The sequence below is a fragment of the Symphalangus syndactylus genome, chromosome 3 (assembly GCF_028878055.3).
Source record: "Symphalangus syndactylus isolate Jambi chromosome 3, NHGRI_mSymSyn1-v2.1_pri, whole genome shotgun sequence".
Taxonomy (NCBI): domain Eukaryota; kingdom Metazoa; phylum Chordata; class Mammalia; order Primates; family Hylobatidae; genus Symphalangus; species Symphalangus syndactylus.
This window is the reverse complement of record NC_072425.2, coordinates 156,622,963-156,641,452: the sequence shown is the minus strand read 5'-3', so window position 1 is coordinate 156,641,452 and position 18,490 is coordinate 156,622,963.

The following is an 18,490-nucleotide window of genomic DNA, read 5'->3' as shown; positions in this document are numbered from 1 at the left end:
ACATTCTTTTTCGCAATATAGGCCTCTTAGCGCTCCAAATGTCCAGTTGCATTTTCTACAGAAAGAGTGTTCAGATCTGCTCAATCAAAAGTATGGTTTAACTCTGTTATCTGAATACACAGATCAGAAAGAAGTTTCACCGAATGATTCTGTGTAGTTTATATTTGAAGACATTCCATTTTCCACTATTACCCTCTTAGCGCTCCGAATCTCCACTTGCATTTCCTACAAAAAGAGTGTTTGATAACTGCTCAATCAAAAATATGTTTTATCTCTGTTAACTGAATTTACAGATCAGAAATAAGTTTCACAGAATGCATCTGTGTAGTTTTTATTTGAAGATATTCTTTTTCCCAATGTAGGCCTCTTAGCGCTTAGCATGTCCAATTGCAGTTTCTACAGAAAGAGTGTTTCAGAACGGCCCAATCAAAAGTAAGGTTCAACTCTGTTAGCTGAATGCACAGAACAGTAAGTGTTTTCACAGAATGCTACTGTGTAGTTTATATTTGAATATATTCCTTTTTCCACTATTACCCTCTTAGCGCTCCGAATGTCCACTTGCATTTTCTACAGAAAGAGTGTTCAGAACTGCGCAATCAAAAGTATGGTTTAACTCTGTTAGGTTAATGAACATATCAGAAATAAGTTTCACACAATGCTTCTGTGTAGTTTTTATTTGAATATATTCCTTTTTCCACTACTACTCTCTTAGCGCTCCAAATGTCCAGTTGCATTTTCTACAGAAACAGTGTTCAGATCTGCTCAATCAAAAGTATGGTTTAACTCTGTTAGCTGAATGCACAGATCAGAAAGAAGTTTCACAGAATGAGTCTGTGTAGCTTATATTTGGAGACATTCCTTTTTCCACTATTACCCTCTTAGCGCTCCGAATCTCCACTTGCATTTTCTACAGAAAGAGTGTTTCAGAACGGCTCAATCAAAACTAAGGTTCAACTCTTTTAGTTGAACAAACAGAACAGAAAGAAGTTTCACACAATTCTTCTGTGTAGTTTTTATTTGTAGACATTCTTTTTCCCAATATAGGCCTCTTAGCGCTCAGAATGTCCAATTGCAGTTTCTACAGGAAGAGTGTTTCAGAACGGCTCAATCAAAAGTAAGGTTCAACTCTGTTAGTTGAATGCACAGAACAGAAAGAAGTTTCACAGAATGCTTCTGTGTAGTTTATATTTGAACATATTCTTTTTTCCACTATTACCCACTTAGCGCTACGAATGTCCAGTTGCATTTTCTACAGACAGAGTGTTTCAAAACTGCTCAATCAAAAGTATGGTTTAACTCTGTTAGCTGAATGCTCAGATCAGAAAGAAGTTTCACAGAATGCTTCTGTGTAGTTTATATTTGAATATATTCCTTTTTCCACTACTACGCTCTTAGCGCTCCAAATGTCCAGTTGCATTTTCTACAGAAAGAGTGTTCAGATCTGCTCAATCAAAAGTATGGTTTAACTCTGTTAGCTGAATGCACAGATCAGAAAGAAGTTTCACCGAATGATTCTGTGTAGTTTATATTTGAAGACATTCCTTTTTCCACTATTACCCTCTTAGCGCTCCGAATCTCCACTTGCATTTTCTACAAAAAGAGTGTTTCATAACTGCTCAATAAAAAATATGTTTTATCTCTGTTAACTGAATTTACAGATCAGAAATAAGTTTCGCAGAATGCATCTGTGTAGTTTTTATTTGAAGATATTCTTTTTCCCAATGTAGGCCTCTTAGCGCTTAGCATGTCCAATTGCAGTCTCTACAGAAAGAGTGTTTCACAACGGCTCAATCAAAAGTAAGGTTCAACTCTGTTAGCTGAGTGCACAGAACAGAAAGAGTTTTCACAGAATGCTACTGTGTAGTTTATATTTGAATATATTCCTTTTTCCACTATTACCCTCTTAGCGCTCCGAATGTCCACTTGCATTTTCTACAGAAAGAGTGTTCAGAACTGCGCAATCAAAAGTATGGTTTAACTCTGTTAGCTTAATGAACTTATCAGAAATAAGTTTCACACAATGCTTCTGTGTAGTTTATATTTGAACATATTCTTTTCTCCACTATTACCCACTTAGCGCTACGAATGTCCAGTTGCATTTTCTACAGAAAGAGTGTTCAGATCTGCTCAATCAAAAGTATGGTTTAACTCTGTTAGCTGAATGCACAGATCAGAAAGAAGTTTCACCGAATGATTCTGTGTATTTTATATTTGAAGACATTCCTTTTTCCACTATTACCCTCTTAGCGCTCCGAATCTCCACTTGCATTTTCTACAAAAAGAGTGTTTCATAACTGCTCAATCAAAAATATGTTTTATCTCTGTTAACTGAATTTACAGATCAGAAATTAGTTTCGCAGAATGCATCTGTGTAGTTTTTATTTGAAGATATTCTTTTTCCCAATGTAGGCCTCTTAGCGCTTAGCATGTCCAATTGCAGTTTCTACAGAAAGAGTGTTTCAGAACGGCTCAATCAAAAGTAAGGTTCAACTCTGTTAATTGAATGCACAGAACAGAAAGAAGTTTCATACAATGCTTCTGTGTAGTTTATATTTGAACATATTCTTTTCTCCACTATTACCCACTTAGCGCTACGAATGTCCAGTTGCATTTTCTACAGACAGAGTGTTTCAAAACTGCTCAATCAAAAGTATGGTTTAACTCTGTTAGCTGAATCCTCAGATCAGAAAGAAGTTTCACCGAATGATTCTGTGTAGTTTATATTTGAAGACATTCCTTTTTCCACTATTACCCTCTTAGCGCTCCGAATCTCCACTTGCATTTCCTACCAAAAGAGTGTTTCATAACTGCTCAATCAAAAATATGTTTTATCTCTGTTAACTGAATTTACAGATCAGAATTAAGTTTCACAGTATGCATCTGTGTAGTTTTTATTTGAAGATATTCTTTTTCCCAATGTAGGCCTCTTAGCGCTTAGCATGTCCAATTGCAGTTTCTACTGAAAGAGTGTTTCAGAACGGCTCAATCAAAAGTAAGGTTCAACTCTGTTAGCTGAATGCAAAGAACAGAAAGAGTTTTCACAGAATGCCACTGTGTAGTTTATATTTGAATATATTCCTTTTTCCACTATTACCCTCTTAGCGCTCCGAATGTCCACTTGCATTTTCTACAGAAAGAGTGTTCAGAACTGCGCAATCAAAAGTATGGTTTAACTCTGTTAGCTTAAAGAACATATCAGAAATAAGTTTCACACAATGCTTCTGTGTAGTTTTTATTTGAAGATATTATTTTTCCCAATATAGGCCTCTTAGCGCTTAGCATGTCCAATTGCAGTTTCTACAGAAAGAGTGTTTCAGAACGGCTCAATCAAAAGTAAGGTTCAACTCTGTTAGCTGAATGCACAGAACAGTAAGAGTTTTCACAGAATGCTACTGTGTAGTTTATATTTGAATATATTCCTTTTTCCACTATTACCCTCTTAGCGCTCCGAATGTCCACTTGCATTTTCTACAGAAAGAGTGTTCAGAACTGCGCAATCAAAAGTATGGTTTAACTCTGTTAGCTTAATGAACATATCAGAAATAAGTTTCACACAATGCTTCTGTGTAGTTTTTATTTGAAGATATTATTTTTCATAATAGAGGCCTCTTAGCGCTCAGAATGTCCAATTGCAGTTTCTACAGAAAGAGTGTTTCAGAAAGGCTCAATCAAAAGTAAGGTTCAACTCTGTTAGTTGAATGCACAGAACAGAAAGGAGTTTCATACAATGCTTCTGTGTAGTTTATATTTGAACATATTCTTTTCTCCACTATTACCCACTTAGCGCTACGAATGTCCAGTTGCATTTTCTACAGACAGAGTGTTTCAAAACTGCTCAATGAAAAGTATGTTTTAACTCTGTTAGCTGAATGCTCAGATCAGAAAGAAGTTTCACAGAATGCTTCTGTGTAGTTTATATTTCAATATATTCCTTTTTCCACTACTACTCTCTTAGCGCTCCAAATGTCCAGTTGCATTTTCTACAGAAAGAGTGTTCAGATCTGCTAAATCAAAAGTATGGTTTAACTCTGTTAGCTGAATGTACAGATCAGAAAGAAATTTCACAGAATGATTCTGTGTAGTTTATATTTGGAGACATTCCTTTTTCCACTATTACACTCTTAGCGCTCCGAATCTCCACTTGCATTTTCTACAGAAAGAGTGTTTCAGAATGGCTCAATCAAAACTAAGGTTCAACTCTTTTATTTGAACAAACAGAACAGAAAGAAGTTTCACAAAATTCTTCTGTGTAGTTTTTATTTGTAGATATTCTTTTTCCCAATATAGGCCTCTTAGCGCTCAGAATGTCCAATTGCAGTTTCTACAGAAAGAGTGTTTCAGAACGGCTCAATCAAAAGTAAGGTTCAACTCTGTTAGTTGAATGCACAGAACAGAAAGAAGTTTCACAGAATGCTTCTGTGTAGTTTATATTTGAATATATTCTTTTTTCCACTATTACCCACTTAGCGCTACGAATGTCCAGTTGCATTTTCTACAGACAGAGTGTTTCAAAACTGCTCAATCAAAAGTATGGTTTAACTCTGTTAGCTGAATGCTCAGATCAGAAAGAAGTTTCACAGAATGCTTCTGTGTAGTTTATATTTGAATATAATCCTTTTTCCACTACTAAGCTCTTAGCGCTCCAAATGTCCAGTTGCATTTTCTACAGAAAGAGTGTTCAGATCTGCTCAATCAAAAGTATGGTTTAACTCTGTTAGCTGAATGCACAGATCAGAAAGAAGTTTCACCGAATGATTCTGTGTAGTTTATATTTGAAGACATTCCTTTTTCCACTATTACCCTCTTAGCGCTCCGAATCTCCACTTGCATTTTCTACAAAAAGAGTGTTTCATAACTGCTCAATCAAAAATATGTTTTATCTCTGTTAACTGAATTTACAGATCAGAAATAAGTTTCGCAGAATGCATCTGTGTAGTTTTTATTTGAAGATATTCTTTTTCCCAATGTAGGCCTCTTAGCGCTTAGCATGTCCAAATGCAGTTTCTACAGAAAGAGTGTTTCAGAACGGCTCAATCAAAAGTAAGGTTCAAATCTGTTAGCTGAATGCACAGAACAGAAAGAGTTTTCACAGAATGCTACTGTGTAGTTTATATTTGAATATATTCCTTTTTCCACTATTACAATCTTAGCGCTCCGAATGTCCACTTGCATTTTCTACAGAAAGAGTGTTCAGAACTGCGCAATCAAAAGTATGGTTTAACTCTGTTAGCTTAATGAACATATCAGAAATAAGTTTCACACAATGCTTCTGTGTAGTTTTTATTTGAAGATATTATTTTTCCCAATAGAGGCCTCTTAGCGCTCAGAATGTCCAATTGCAGTTTCTACAGAAAGAGTGTTTCAGAAAGGCTCAATCAAAAGTAAGGTTCAACTCTGTTAATTGAATGCACAGAACAGAAAGAAGTTTCATACAATGCTTCTGTGTAGTTTATATTTGAACATATACTTTTCTCCACTATTACCCACTTAGCGCTACGAATGTCCAGTTGCATTTTCTACAGACAGAGTGTTTCAAAACTGCTCAATCAAAAGTATGGTTTAACTCTGTTAGCTGAATCCTCAGATCAGAAAGAAGTTTCACCGAATGATTCTGTGTAGTTTATATTTGAAGACATTCCTTTTTCCACTATTACCCTCTTAGCGCTCCGAATCTCCACTTGCATTTCCTACCAAAAGAGTGTTTCATAACTGCTCAATCAAAAATATGTTTTATCTCTGTTAACTGAATTTACAGATCAGAATTAAGTTTCACAGTATGCATCTGTGTAGTTTTTATTTGAAGATATTCTTTTTCCTAATGTAGGCCTCTTAGCGCTTAGCATGTCCAATTGCAGTTTCTACAGAAAGAGTGTTTCAGAACGGCTCAATCAAAAGTAAGGTTCAACTCTGTTAGCTGAATGCACAGAACAGAAAGAGTTTTCACAGAATGCCACTGTGTAGTTTATATTTGAATATATTCCTTTTCCACTATTACCCTCTTAGCGCTCCGAATGTCCACTTGCATTTTCTACAGAAAGAGTGTTCAGAACTGCGCAATCAAAAGTATGGTTTAACTCTGTTAGCTTAATGAACATATCAGAAATAAGTTTCACACAATGCTTCTGTGTAGTTTTTATTTGAAGATATTATTTTTCCCAATATAGGCCTCTTCGCGCTCAGAATGTCCAATTGCAGTTTCTACAGAAAGAGTGTTTCAGAAAGGCTCAATCAAAAGTAAGGTTCAACTCTGTTAGTTGAATGCACAGAACAGAAAGAGGTTTCATACAATGCTTCTGTGTAGTTTATATTTGAACATATTCTTTTCGCCACTATTACCCACTTAGCGCTACGAATGTCCAGTTGCATTTTCTACAGACAGAGTGTTTCAAAACTGCTCAATCAAAATTATCGTTTAACTCAGTTAGCTGAATGCTCAGATCAGAAAGAAGTTTCACAGAATGCTTCTGTGTAGTTTATATTTGAATATATTCCTTTTTCCACTACTACTCTCTTAGCGCTCCAAATGTCCAGTTGCATTTTCTACAGAAAGAGTGTTCAGATCTGCTGAATCAAAAGTATGGTTTAACTCTGTTAGCTGAATGCACAGATCAGAAAGAAGTTTCACAGAATGATTCTGTGTAGTTTATATTTGGAGACATTCCTTTTTCCACTATTACCCTCTTAGCGCTCCGAATCTCCACTTGCATTTTCTACAGAAAGAGTGTTTCAGAACGGCTCAATCAAAACTAAGGTTCAACTCTTTTAATTGAACAAGCAGAACAGAAAGAAGTTTCACGCAATTCTTCTGTGTAGTTTTTATTTGTAGACATTCTTTTTCCCAATATAGGCCTCTTAGCGCTCAGAATGTCCAATTGCAGTTTCTACAGAAAGAGTGTTTCAGAACGGCTCAATCAAAAGTAAGGTTCAACTCTGTTAGTTGAATGCACAGAACAGCAAGAAGTTTCACAGAATGCTTCTGTGTAGTTTATATTTGAACATATTCTTTTTTCCACTATTACCCACTTAGCGCTACGAATGTCCAGTTGCATTTTCTACAGACAGAGTGTTTCAAAAGTGCTCAATCAAAAGTATGGTTTAACTCTGTTAGCTGAATGCTCAGATCAGAAAGAAGTTTCACAGAATGCTTCTGTGTAGTTTATATTTGAATATATTCCTTTTTCCACTACTACGCTCTTAGCGCTCCAAATGTCCAGTTGCATTCTCCACAGAAAGAGTGTTCAGATCTGCTAAATCAAAAGTATGGTTTAACTCTGTTAGCTGAATGCACAGATCAGAAAGAAATTTCACAGAATGATTCTGTGTAGTTTATATTTGGAGACATTCCTTTTTCCACTATTACACTCTTAGCGCTCCGAATCTCCACTTGCATTTTCTACAGAAAGAGTGTTTCAGAACGGCTCAATCAAAACTAAGGTTCAACTCTTTTAGTTGAACAAACAGAACAGAAAGAAGTTTCACACAATTCTTCTGTGTAGTTTTTATTTGTAGGTATTCTTTTTCCCAATATAGGCCTCTTAGCGCTCAGAATGTCCAATTGCAGTTTCTACAGAAACAGTGTTTCAGAACGGCTCAATCAAAAGTAAGGTTCAACTCTGTTAGTTGAATGCACAGAACAGAAAGAAGTTTCACAGAATGCTTCTGTGTAGTTTATATTTGAACATATTCTTTTTTCCACTATTACCCACTTAGCGCTACGAATGTCCAGTTGCATTTTCTACAGACAGAGTGTTTCAAAACTGCTCAATCAAAAGTATGGTTTAACTCTGTTAGCTGAATGCTCAGATCAGAAATAAGTTTCACAGAATGCTTCTGTGTAGTTTATATTTGAATATATTCCTTTTTCCACAAGTAAGCTCTTAGCGCTCCAAATGTCCAGTTGCATTTTCTACAGAAAGAGTGTTCAGATCTGCTCAATCAAAAGTATGGTTTAACTATGTTAGCTGAATGCACAGATCAGAAAGAAGTTTCACCGAATGATTCTGTGTAGTTTATATTTGAAGACATTCCTTTTTCCACTATTACCCTCTTAGCGCTCCGAATCTCCACTTGCATTTGCTACAAAGGGAGTGTTTCATAACTGCTCAATCAAAAATATGTTTTATCTCTGTTAACTGAATTTACAGATTAGAAATAAGTTTCACAGAATGCATCTGTGCAGTTTTTATTTGAAGATATTCTTTTTCCCAATGTAGGCCTCTTAGCGCTTAGCATGTCCAATTGCAGTTTCTACAGAAAGAGTGTTTCAGAACGGCTCAATCAAAAGTAAGGTTCAACTCTGTTAGCTGAATGCACAGAACAGTAAGAGTTTTCACAGAATGCTACTCTGTAGTTTATATTTGAATATATTCCTTTTTCCACTATTACCCTCTAAGCGCTCCGAATGTCCACTTGCATTTTCTACAGAAAGAGTGTTCAGAACTGCGCAATCAAAAGTATGGTTTAACTCTGTTAGCTTAATGAACATATCAGAAATAAGTTTCAAACAATGCTTCTGTGTAGTTTTTATTTGAAGATATTATTTTTCCCAATATAGGCCTCTTCGCGCTCAGAATGTCCAATTGCAGTTTCTACAGAAAGAGGGTTTCAGAAAGGCTCAATCAAAAGTAAGGTTCAACTCTGTTAGTTGAATGCACAGAACAGAAAGAGGTTTCATACAATGCTTCTGTGTAGTTTATATTTGAACATATTCTTTTCTCCACTATTACCCACTTAGCGCTACGAATGTCCAGTTGCATTTTGTACAGACAGAGTGTTTCAAAACTGCTCAATCAAAATTATCGTTTAACTCAGTTAGCTGAATGCTCAGATCAGAAAGAAGTTTCACAGAATGCTTCTGTGTAGTTTATATTTGAATATATTCCTTTTTCCACTACTACTCTCTTAGCGCTCCAAATGTCCAGTTGCATTTTCTACAGAAAGAGTGTTCAGATCTGCTGAATCAAAAGTATGGTTTAACTCTGTTAGCTGAATGCACAGATCAGAAAGAAGTTTCACAGAATGATTCTGTGTAGTTTATATTTGGAGACATTCCTTTTTCCACTATTACCCTCTTAGCGCTCCGAATCTCCACTTGCATTTTCTACAGAAAGAGTGTTTCAGAACGGCTCAATCAAAACTAAGGTTCAACTCTTTTAATTGAACAAACAGAACAGAAAGAAGGTTCACGCAATTCTTCTGTGTAGTTTTTATTTGTAGACATTCTTTTTCCCAATATAGGCCTCTTAGCGCTCAGAATGTCCAATTGCAGTTTCTACAGAAAGAGTGTTTCAGAACGGCTCAATCAAAAGTAAGGTTCAACTCTGTTAGTTGAATGCACAGAACAGCAAGAAGTTTCACAGAATGCTTCTGTGTAGTTTTTATTTGAACATATTCTTTTTTCCACTATTACCCACTTAGCGCTAGGAATGTCCAGTTGCATTTTCTACAGACAGAGTGTTTCAAAAGTGCTCAATCAAAAGTATGGTTTAAGTCTGTTAGCTGAATGCTCAGATCAGAAAGAAGTTTCACAGAATGCTTCTGTGTAGTTTATATTTGAATATATTCCTTTTTCCACTACTACGCTCTTAGCGCTCCAAATGTCCAGTTGCATTTTCTACAGAAAGAGTGTTCAGATCTGCTCAATCAAAAGTATGGTTTAACTATGTTAGCTGAATGCACAGATCAGAAAGAAGTTTCACCGAATGATTCTGTGTAGTTTATATTTGAAGACATTCCTTTTTCCACTATTACCCTCTTAGCGCTCCGAATCTCCACTTGCATTTCCTACAAAGAGAGTGTTTCATAACTGCTCAATCAAAAATATGTTTTATCTCTGTTAACTGAATTTACAGATTAGAAATAAGTTTCACAGAATGCATCTGTGCAGTTTTTATTTGAAGATATTCTTTTTCCCAATGTAGGCCTCTTAGCGCTTAGCATGTCCAATTGCAGTTTTTACAGAAAGAGTGTTTCAGAACGGCTCAATCAAAAGTAAGGTTCAACTCTGTTAGCTGAATGCACAGAACAGTAAGTGTTTTCACAGAATGCTACTCTGTAGTTTATATTTGAATATATTCCTTTTTCCACTATTACCCTCTAAGCGCTCCGAATGTCCACTTGCATTTTCTACAGAAAGAGTGTTCAGAACTGCGCAATCAAAAGTATGGTTTAACTCTGTTAGCTTAATGAACATATCAGAAATATGTTTCACACAATGCTTCTGTGTAGTTTTTATTTGAAGATATTATTTTTCCCAATAGAGGCCTCTTAGCGCTCAGAATGTCCAATTGCAGTTTCTACAGAAAGAGTGTTTCAGAAAGGCTCAATCAAAAGTAAGGTTCAACTCTGTTAGTTGAATGCACAGAACAGAAAGAAGTTTCATACAACGCTTCTGTGTAGTTTATATTTGAACATATTCTTTTCTCCACTATTACCCACTTAGCGCAACGAATGTCCAGTTGCATTTTCTACAGACAGAGTGTTTCAAAACTGCTCAATCAAAAGTATGGTTTAACTCTGTTAGCTGAATCCTCAGATCAGAAAGAAGTTTCACCGAATGATTCTGTGTAGTTTATATTTGAAGACATTCCTTTTTCCACTATTACCCTCTTAGCGCTCCGAATCTCCACTTGCATTTTCTACAAAAAGAGTGTTTCATAACTGCTCAATCAAAAATATGTTTTTTCTCTGTTAACTGAATTTACAGATCAGAAATAAGTTTCACAGAATGCATCTGTGTAGTTTTTATTTGAAGATATTCTTTTTCCCAATGTAGGCCTCTTAGCGCTTAACATGTCCAATTGCAGTTTCTACAGAAAGAGTGTTTCAGAAAGGCTCAATCAAAAGTAAGGTTCAACTCTGTTAGTTGAATGCACAGAACAGAAAGAGGTTTCATACAATGCTTCTGTGTAGTTTATATTTGAACATATTCTTTTCGCCACTATTACCCACTTAGCGCTACGAATGTCCAGTTGCATTTTCTACAGACAGAGTGTTTCAAAACTGCTCAATCAAAATTATCGTTTAACTCAGTTAGCTGAATGCTCAGATCAGAAAGAAGTTTCACAGAATGCTTCTGTGTAGTTTATATTTGAATATATTCCTTTTTCCACTACTACTCTCTTAGCGCTCCAAATGTCCAGTTGCATTTTCTACAGAAAGAGTGTTCAGATCTGCTGAATCAAAAGTATGGTTTAACTCTGTTAGCTGAATGCACAGATCAGAAAGAAGTTTCACAGAATGATTCTGTGTAGTTTATATTTGGAGACATTCCTTTTTCCACTATTACCCTCTTAGCGCTCCGAATCTCCACTTGCATTTTCTACAGAAAGAGTGTTTCAGAACGGCTCAATCAAAACTAAGGTTCAACTCTTTTAATTGAACAAGCAGAACAGAAAGAAGTTTCACGCAATTCTTCTGTGTAGTTTTTATTTGTAGACATTCTTTTTCCCAATATAGGCCTCTTAGCGCTCAGAATGTCCAATTGCAGTTTCTACAGAAAGAGTGTTTCAGAACGGCTCAATCAAAAGTAAGGTTCAACTCTGTTAGTTGAATGCACAGAACAGCAAGAAGTTTCACAGAATGCTTCTGTGTAGTTTATATTTGAACATATTCTTTTTTCCACTATTACCCACTTAGCGCTACGAATGTCCAGTTGCATTTTCTACAGACAGAGTGTTTCAAAAGTGCTCAATCAAAAGTATGGTTTAACTCTGTTAGCTGAATGCTCAGATCAGAAAGAAGTTTCACAGAATGCTTCTGTGTAGTTTATATTTGAATATATTCCTTTTTCCACTACTACGCTCTTAGCGCTCCAAATGTCCAGTTGCATTCTCCACAGAAAGAGTGTTCAGATCTGCTAAATCAAAAGTATGGTTTAACTCTGTTAGCTGAATGCACAGATCAGAAAGAAATTTCACAGAATGATTCTGTGTAGTTTATATTTGGAGACATTCCTTTTTCCACTATTACACTCTTAGCGCTCCGAATCTCCACTTGCATTTTCTACAGAAAGAGTGTTTCAGAACGGCTCAATCAAAACTAAGGTTCAACTCTTTTAGTTGAACAAACAGAACAGAAAGAAGTTTCACACAATTCTTCTGTGTAGTTTTTATTTGTAGGTATTCTTTTTCCCAATATAGGCCTCTTAGCGCTCAGAATGTCCAATTGCAGTTTCTACAGAAACAGTGTTTCAGAACGGCTCAATCAAAAGTAAGGTTCAACTCTGTTAGTTGAATGCACAGAACAGAAAGAAGTTTCACAGAATGCTTCTGTGTAGTTTATATTTGAACATATTCTTTTTTCCACTATTACCCACTTAGCGCTACGAATGTCCAGTTGCATTTTCTACAGACAGAGTGTTTCAAAACTGCTCAATCAAAAGTATGGTTTAACTCTGTTAGCTGAATGCTCAGATCAGAAATAAGTTTCACAGAATGCTTCTGTGTAGTTTATATTTGAATATATTCCTTTTTCCACAAGTAAGCTCTTAGCGCTCCAAATGTCCAGTTGCATTTTCTACAGAAAGAGTGTTCAGATCTGCTCAATCAAAAGTATGGTTTAACTATGTTAGCTGAATGCACAGATCAGAAAGAAGTTTCACCGAATGATTCTGTGTAGTTTATATTTGAAGACATTCCTTTTTCCACTATTACCCTCTTAGCGCTCCGAATCTCCACTTGCATTTGCTACAAAGGGAGTGTTTCATAACTGCTCAATCAAAAATATGTTTTATCTCTGTTAACTGAATTTACAGATTAGAAATAAGTTTCACAGAATGCATCTGTGCAGTTTTTATTTGAAGATATTCTTTTTCCCAATGTAGGCCTCTTAGCGCTTAGCATGTCCAATTGCAGTTTCTACAGAAAGAGTGTTTCAGAACGGCTCAATCAAAAGTAAGGTTCAACTCTGTTAGCTGAATGCACAGAACAGTAAGAGTTTTCACAGAATGCTACTCTGTAGTTTATATTTGAATATATTCCTTTTTCCACTATTACCCTCTAAGCGCTCCGAATGTCCACTTGCATTTTCTACAGAAAGAGTGTTCAGAACTGCGCAATCAAAAGTATGGTTTAACTCTGTTAGCTTAATGAACATATCAGAAATAAGTTTCAAACAATGCTTCTGTGTAGTTTTTATTTGAAGATATTATTTTTCCCAATATAGGCCTCTTCGCGCTCAGAATGTCCAATTGCAGTTTCTACAGAAAGAGGGTTTCAGAAAGGCTCAATCAAAAGTAAGGTTCAACTCTGTTAGTTGAATGCACAGAACAGAAAGAGGTTTCATACAATGCTTCTGTGTAGTTTATATTTGAACATATTCTTTTCTCCACTATTACCCACTTAGCGCTACGAATGTCCAGTTGCATTTTGTACAGACAGAGTGTTTCAAAACTGCTCAATCAAAATTATCGTTTAACTCAGTTAGCTGAATGCTCAGATCAGAAAGAAGTTTCACAGAATGCTTCTGTGTAGTTTATATTTGAATATATTCCTTTTTCCACTACTTCTCTCTTAGCGCTCCAAATGTCCAGTTGCATTTTCTACAGAAAGAGTGTTCAGATCTGCTGAATCAAAAGTATGGTTTAACTCTGTTAGCTGAATGCACAGATCAGAAAGAAGTTTCACAGAATGATTCTGTGTAGTTTATATTTGGAGACATTCCTTTTTCCACTATTACCCTCTTAGCGCTCCGAATCTCCACTTGCATTTTCTACAGAAAGAGTGTTTCAGAACGGCTCAATCAAAACTAAGGTTCAACTCTTTTAATTGAACAAACAGAACAGAAAGAAGTTTCACGCAATTCTTCTGTGTAGTTTTTATTTGTAGACATTCTTTTTCCCAATATAGGCCTCTTAGCGCTCAGAATGTCCAATTGCAGTTTCTACAGAAAGAGTGTTTCAGAACGGCTCAATCAAAAGTAAGGTTCAACTCTGTTAGTTGAATGCACAGAACAGCAAGAAGTTTCACAGAATGCTTCTGTGTAGTTTTTATTTGAACATATTCTTTTTTCCACTATTACCCACTTAGCGCTAGGAATGTCCAGTTGCATTTTCTACAGACAGAGTGTTTCAAAAGTGCTCAATCAAAAGTATGGTTTAAGTCTGTTAGCTGAATGCTCAGATCAGAAAGAAGTTTCACAGAATGCTTCTGTGTAGTTTATATTTGAATATATTCCTTTTTCCACTACTACGCTCTTAGCGCTCCAAATGTCCAGTTGCATTTTCTACAGAAAGAGTGTTCAGATCTGCTCAATCAAAAGTATGGTTTAACTATGTTAGCTGAATGCACAGATCAGAAAGAAGTTTCACCGAATGATTCTGTGTAGTTTATATTTGAAGACATTCCTTTTTCCACTATTACCCTCTTAGCGCTCCGAATCTCCACTTGCATTTCCTACAAAGAGAGTGTTTCATAACTGCTCAATCAAAAATATGTTTTATCTCTGTTAACTGAATTTACAGATTAGAAATAAGTTTCACAGAATGCATCTGTGCAGTTTTTATTTGAAGATATTCTTTTTCCCAATGTAGGCCTCTTAGCGCTTAGCATGTCCAATTGCAGTTTTTACAGAAAGAGTGTTTCAGAACGGCTCAATCAAAAGTAAGGTTCAACTCTGTTAGCTGAATGCACAGAACAGTAAGTGTTTTCACAGAATGCTACTCTGTAGTTTATATTTGAATATATTCCTTTTTCCACTATTACCCTCTAAGCGCTCCGAATGTCCACTTGCATTTTCTACAGAAAGAGTGTTCAGAACTGCGCAATCAAAAGTATGGTTTAACTCTGTTAGCTTAATGAACATATCAGAAATATGTTTCACACAATGCTTCTGTATAGTTTTTATTTGAAGATATTATTTTTCCCAATAGAGGCCTCTTAGCGCTCAGAATGTCCAATTGCAGTTTCTACAGAAAGAGTGTTTCAGAAAGGCTCAATCAAAAGTAAGGTTCAACTCTGTTAGTTGAATGCACAGAACAGAAAGAAGTTTCATACAACGCTTCTGTGTAGTTTATATTTGAACATATTCTTTTCTCCACTATTACCCACTTAGCGCTACGAATGTCCAGTTGCATTTTCTACAGACAGAGTGTTTCAAAACTGCTCAATCAAAAGTATGGTTTAACTCTGTTAGCTGAATCCTCAGATCAGAAAGAAGTTTCACCGAATGATTCTGTGTAGTTTATATTTGAAGACATTCCTTTTTCCACTATTACCCTCTTAGCGCTCCGAATCTCCACTTGCATTTTCTACAAAAAGAGTGTTTCATAACTGCTCAATCAAAAATATGTTTTATCTCTGTTAACTGAATTTACAGATCAGAAATAAGTTTCACAGAATGCATCTGTGTAGTTTTTATTTGAAGATATTCTTTTTCCCAATGTAGGCCTCTTAGCGCTTAACATGTCCAATTGCAGTTTCTACAGAAAGAGTGTTTCAGAACGGCTCAATCAAAAGTAAGGTTCAACTCTGTTAGCTGAATGCACAGAACAGAAAGAGTTTTCACAGAATGCTACTGTGTAGTTTATATTTGAATATATTCCTTTTTCCACTATTACCCTCTTATTGCTCCGAATGTCCACTTGCATTTTCTACAGAAACAGTGTTCAGAACTGCGCAATCAAAAGTATGGTTTAACTCTGTTAGCTTAATGAACATATCAGAAATAAGTTTCACACAATGCTTCTGTGTAGTTTTTATTTGAAGATATTATTTTTCCCAATATAGGCCTCTTCGCGCTCAGAATGTCCAATTGCAGTTTCTACAGAAAGAGTGTTTCAGAAAGGCTCAATCAAAAGTAAGGTTCAACTCTGTTAGTTGAATGCACAGAACAGAAAGAGGTTTCATACAATGCTTCTGTGTAGTTTATATTTGAACATATTCTTTTCTCCACTATTACCCAATTAGCGCTACGAATGTCCAGTTGCATTTTCTACAGACAGAGTGTTTCAAAACTGCTCAATCAAAATTATGGTTTAACTCAGTTAGCTGAATGCTCAGATCAGAAAGAAGTTTCACAGAATGCTTCTGTGTAGTTTATATTTGAATATATTCCTTTTTCCACTACTACTCTCTTAGCGCTCCAAATGTCCAGTTGCATTTTCTACAGAAAGAGTGTTCAGATCTGCTCAATCAAAAGTATGTTTTAACTCTGTTAGCTGAATGCACAGATCAGAAAGAAGATTCACCGAATGATTCTGTGTAGTTTATATTTGGAGACATTCCTTTTTCCACTATTACCCTCTTAGCGCTCCGAATCTCCACTTGCATTTTCTACAGAAAGAGTGTTTCAGAACGGCCCAATCAAAACTAAGGTTCAACTCTTTTAGTTGAACAAACAGAACAGAAAGAAGTTTCACACAATTCTTCTGGGTAGTTTTTATTGTAGGCATTCTTTTTCCCAATATAGGCCTCTTAGCGCTCAGAATGTCCAATTGCAGTTTCTACAGAAAGAGTGTTTCAGAACGGCTCAATCAAAATTAAGGTTCAACTCTGTTAGTTGAATGCACAGAACAGCAAGAAGTTTCACAGAATGCTTCTGTGTAGTTTATATTTGAATATATTCTTTTTTCCACTATTACCCACTTAGCGCTACGAATGTCCATTTGCATTTTCTACAGACAGAGTGTTTCAAAACTGCTCAATCAAAAGTATGGTTTAACTCTGTTAGCTGAATGCTCAGATCAGAAAGAAGTTTCACAGTATGCTTCTGTGTAGTTTATATTTGAATATATTCCTTTTTCCACTACTAATCTCTTAGCGCTCCAAATGACCAGTTGCATTTTCTACAGAAAGAGTGTTCAGATCTGCTGAATCAAAAGTATGGTTTAAGTCTTTTAGCTGAATGCACAGATCAGAAAGAAGTTTCACAGAATGATTCTGTGTAGTTTATATTTGGAGACATTCCTTTTTCCACTATTACCCTCTTAGCGCTCCGAATCTCCACTTGCATTTTCTACAGAAAGAGTGTTTCAGAACGGCTCAATCAAAATTAAGGTTCAACTCTTTTAGTTGAACAAACAGAACAGAAAGAAGTTTCACACAATTCTTCTGTGTAGTTTTTATTTGTAGACATTCTTTTTCCCAATATAGGCCTCTTAGCGCTCAGAATGTCCACTTGCATTTTCTAAAGAAAGAGTGTTCAGAACTGCGCAATCAAATGTATGGTTTAACTCTGTTAGTTTAATGAACATATCAGAAATAAGTTTCACACAATGCTTCTGTGTAGTTTTTATTTGAAGATATTATTTTTCCCAATAGAGGCCTCTTAGCGCTCAGAATGTCCAATTGCAGTTTCTACAGAAAGAGTGTTTCAGAAAGGCTCAATCAAAAGTAAGGTTCAACTCTGTTAGTTGAATGCACAGAACAGAAAGAAGTTTCAAACAATGCTTCTGTGTAGTTTATATTTGAACTTATTCTTTTCTCCACTATTACCCACTTAGCGCTACGAATGTCCAGTTGCATTTTCTACAGACAGAGTGTTTCAAAACTGCTCAATCAAAAGTATGGTTTAACTCTATTAGCTGAATGCTCAGATCAGAAAGAAGTTTCACAGAATGCTTCTGTGTAGTTTATATTTGAATATATTCCTTTTTCCACTACTACTCTCTTAGCGCTCCAAATGTCCTGTTGCATTTTCTACAGAAAGAGTGTTCAGATCTGCTAAATCAAAAGTATGGTTTAACTCTGTTAGCTGAATGCACATATCAGAAAGAAGTTTCACAGAATGATTCTGTGTAGTTTATATTTGGAGACATTCCTTTTTCCACTATTACCCTCTTAGCGCTCCGAATCTCCACTTGCATTTTCTACAGAAAGAGTGTTTCAGAACGGCTCAATCAAAACTAAGGTTCAACACTATTAGTTGAACAAACAGAACAGAAAGAAGTTTCACACAATTCTTCTGGGTAGTTTTTATTTGTAGGCATTCTTTTTCCCAATATAGGCCTCTTAGCGCTCAGAATGTCCAATTGCAGTTTCTACAGAAAGAGAGTTTCAGAACGGCTCAATCAAAAGTAAGGTTCAACTCTGTTAGTTGAATGCACAGAACAGCAAGAAGTTTCACAGAATGCTTCTGTGTAGTTTATATTTGAACATATTCTTTTTTCCACTATTACCCACTTAGCGCTACGAATGTCCAGTTGCATTTTCTACAGACAGAGTGTTTCAAAAGTGCTCAATCAAAAGTATGGTTTAACTCTGTTAGCTGAATGCTCAGATCAGAAAGAAGTTTCACAGAATGCTTCTGTGTAGTTTATATTTGAATATATTCCTTTTTCCACTACTACGCTCTTAGCGCTCCAAATGTCCAGTTGCATTCTCCACAGAAAGAGTGTTCAGATCTGCTCAATCTAAAGTATGGTTTAACTCTGTTAGCTGAATGCACAGATCAGAAAGAAGTTTCACAGAATGATTCTGTGTAGTTTATATTTGGAGACATTCCTTTTTCCACTATTACCCTCTTAGCGCTCCGAATCTCCACTTGCATTTTC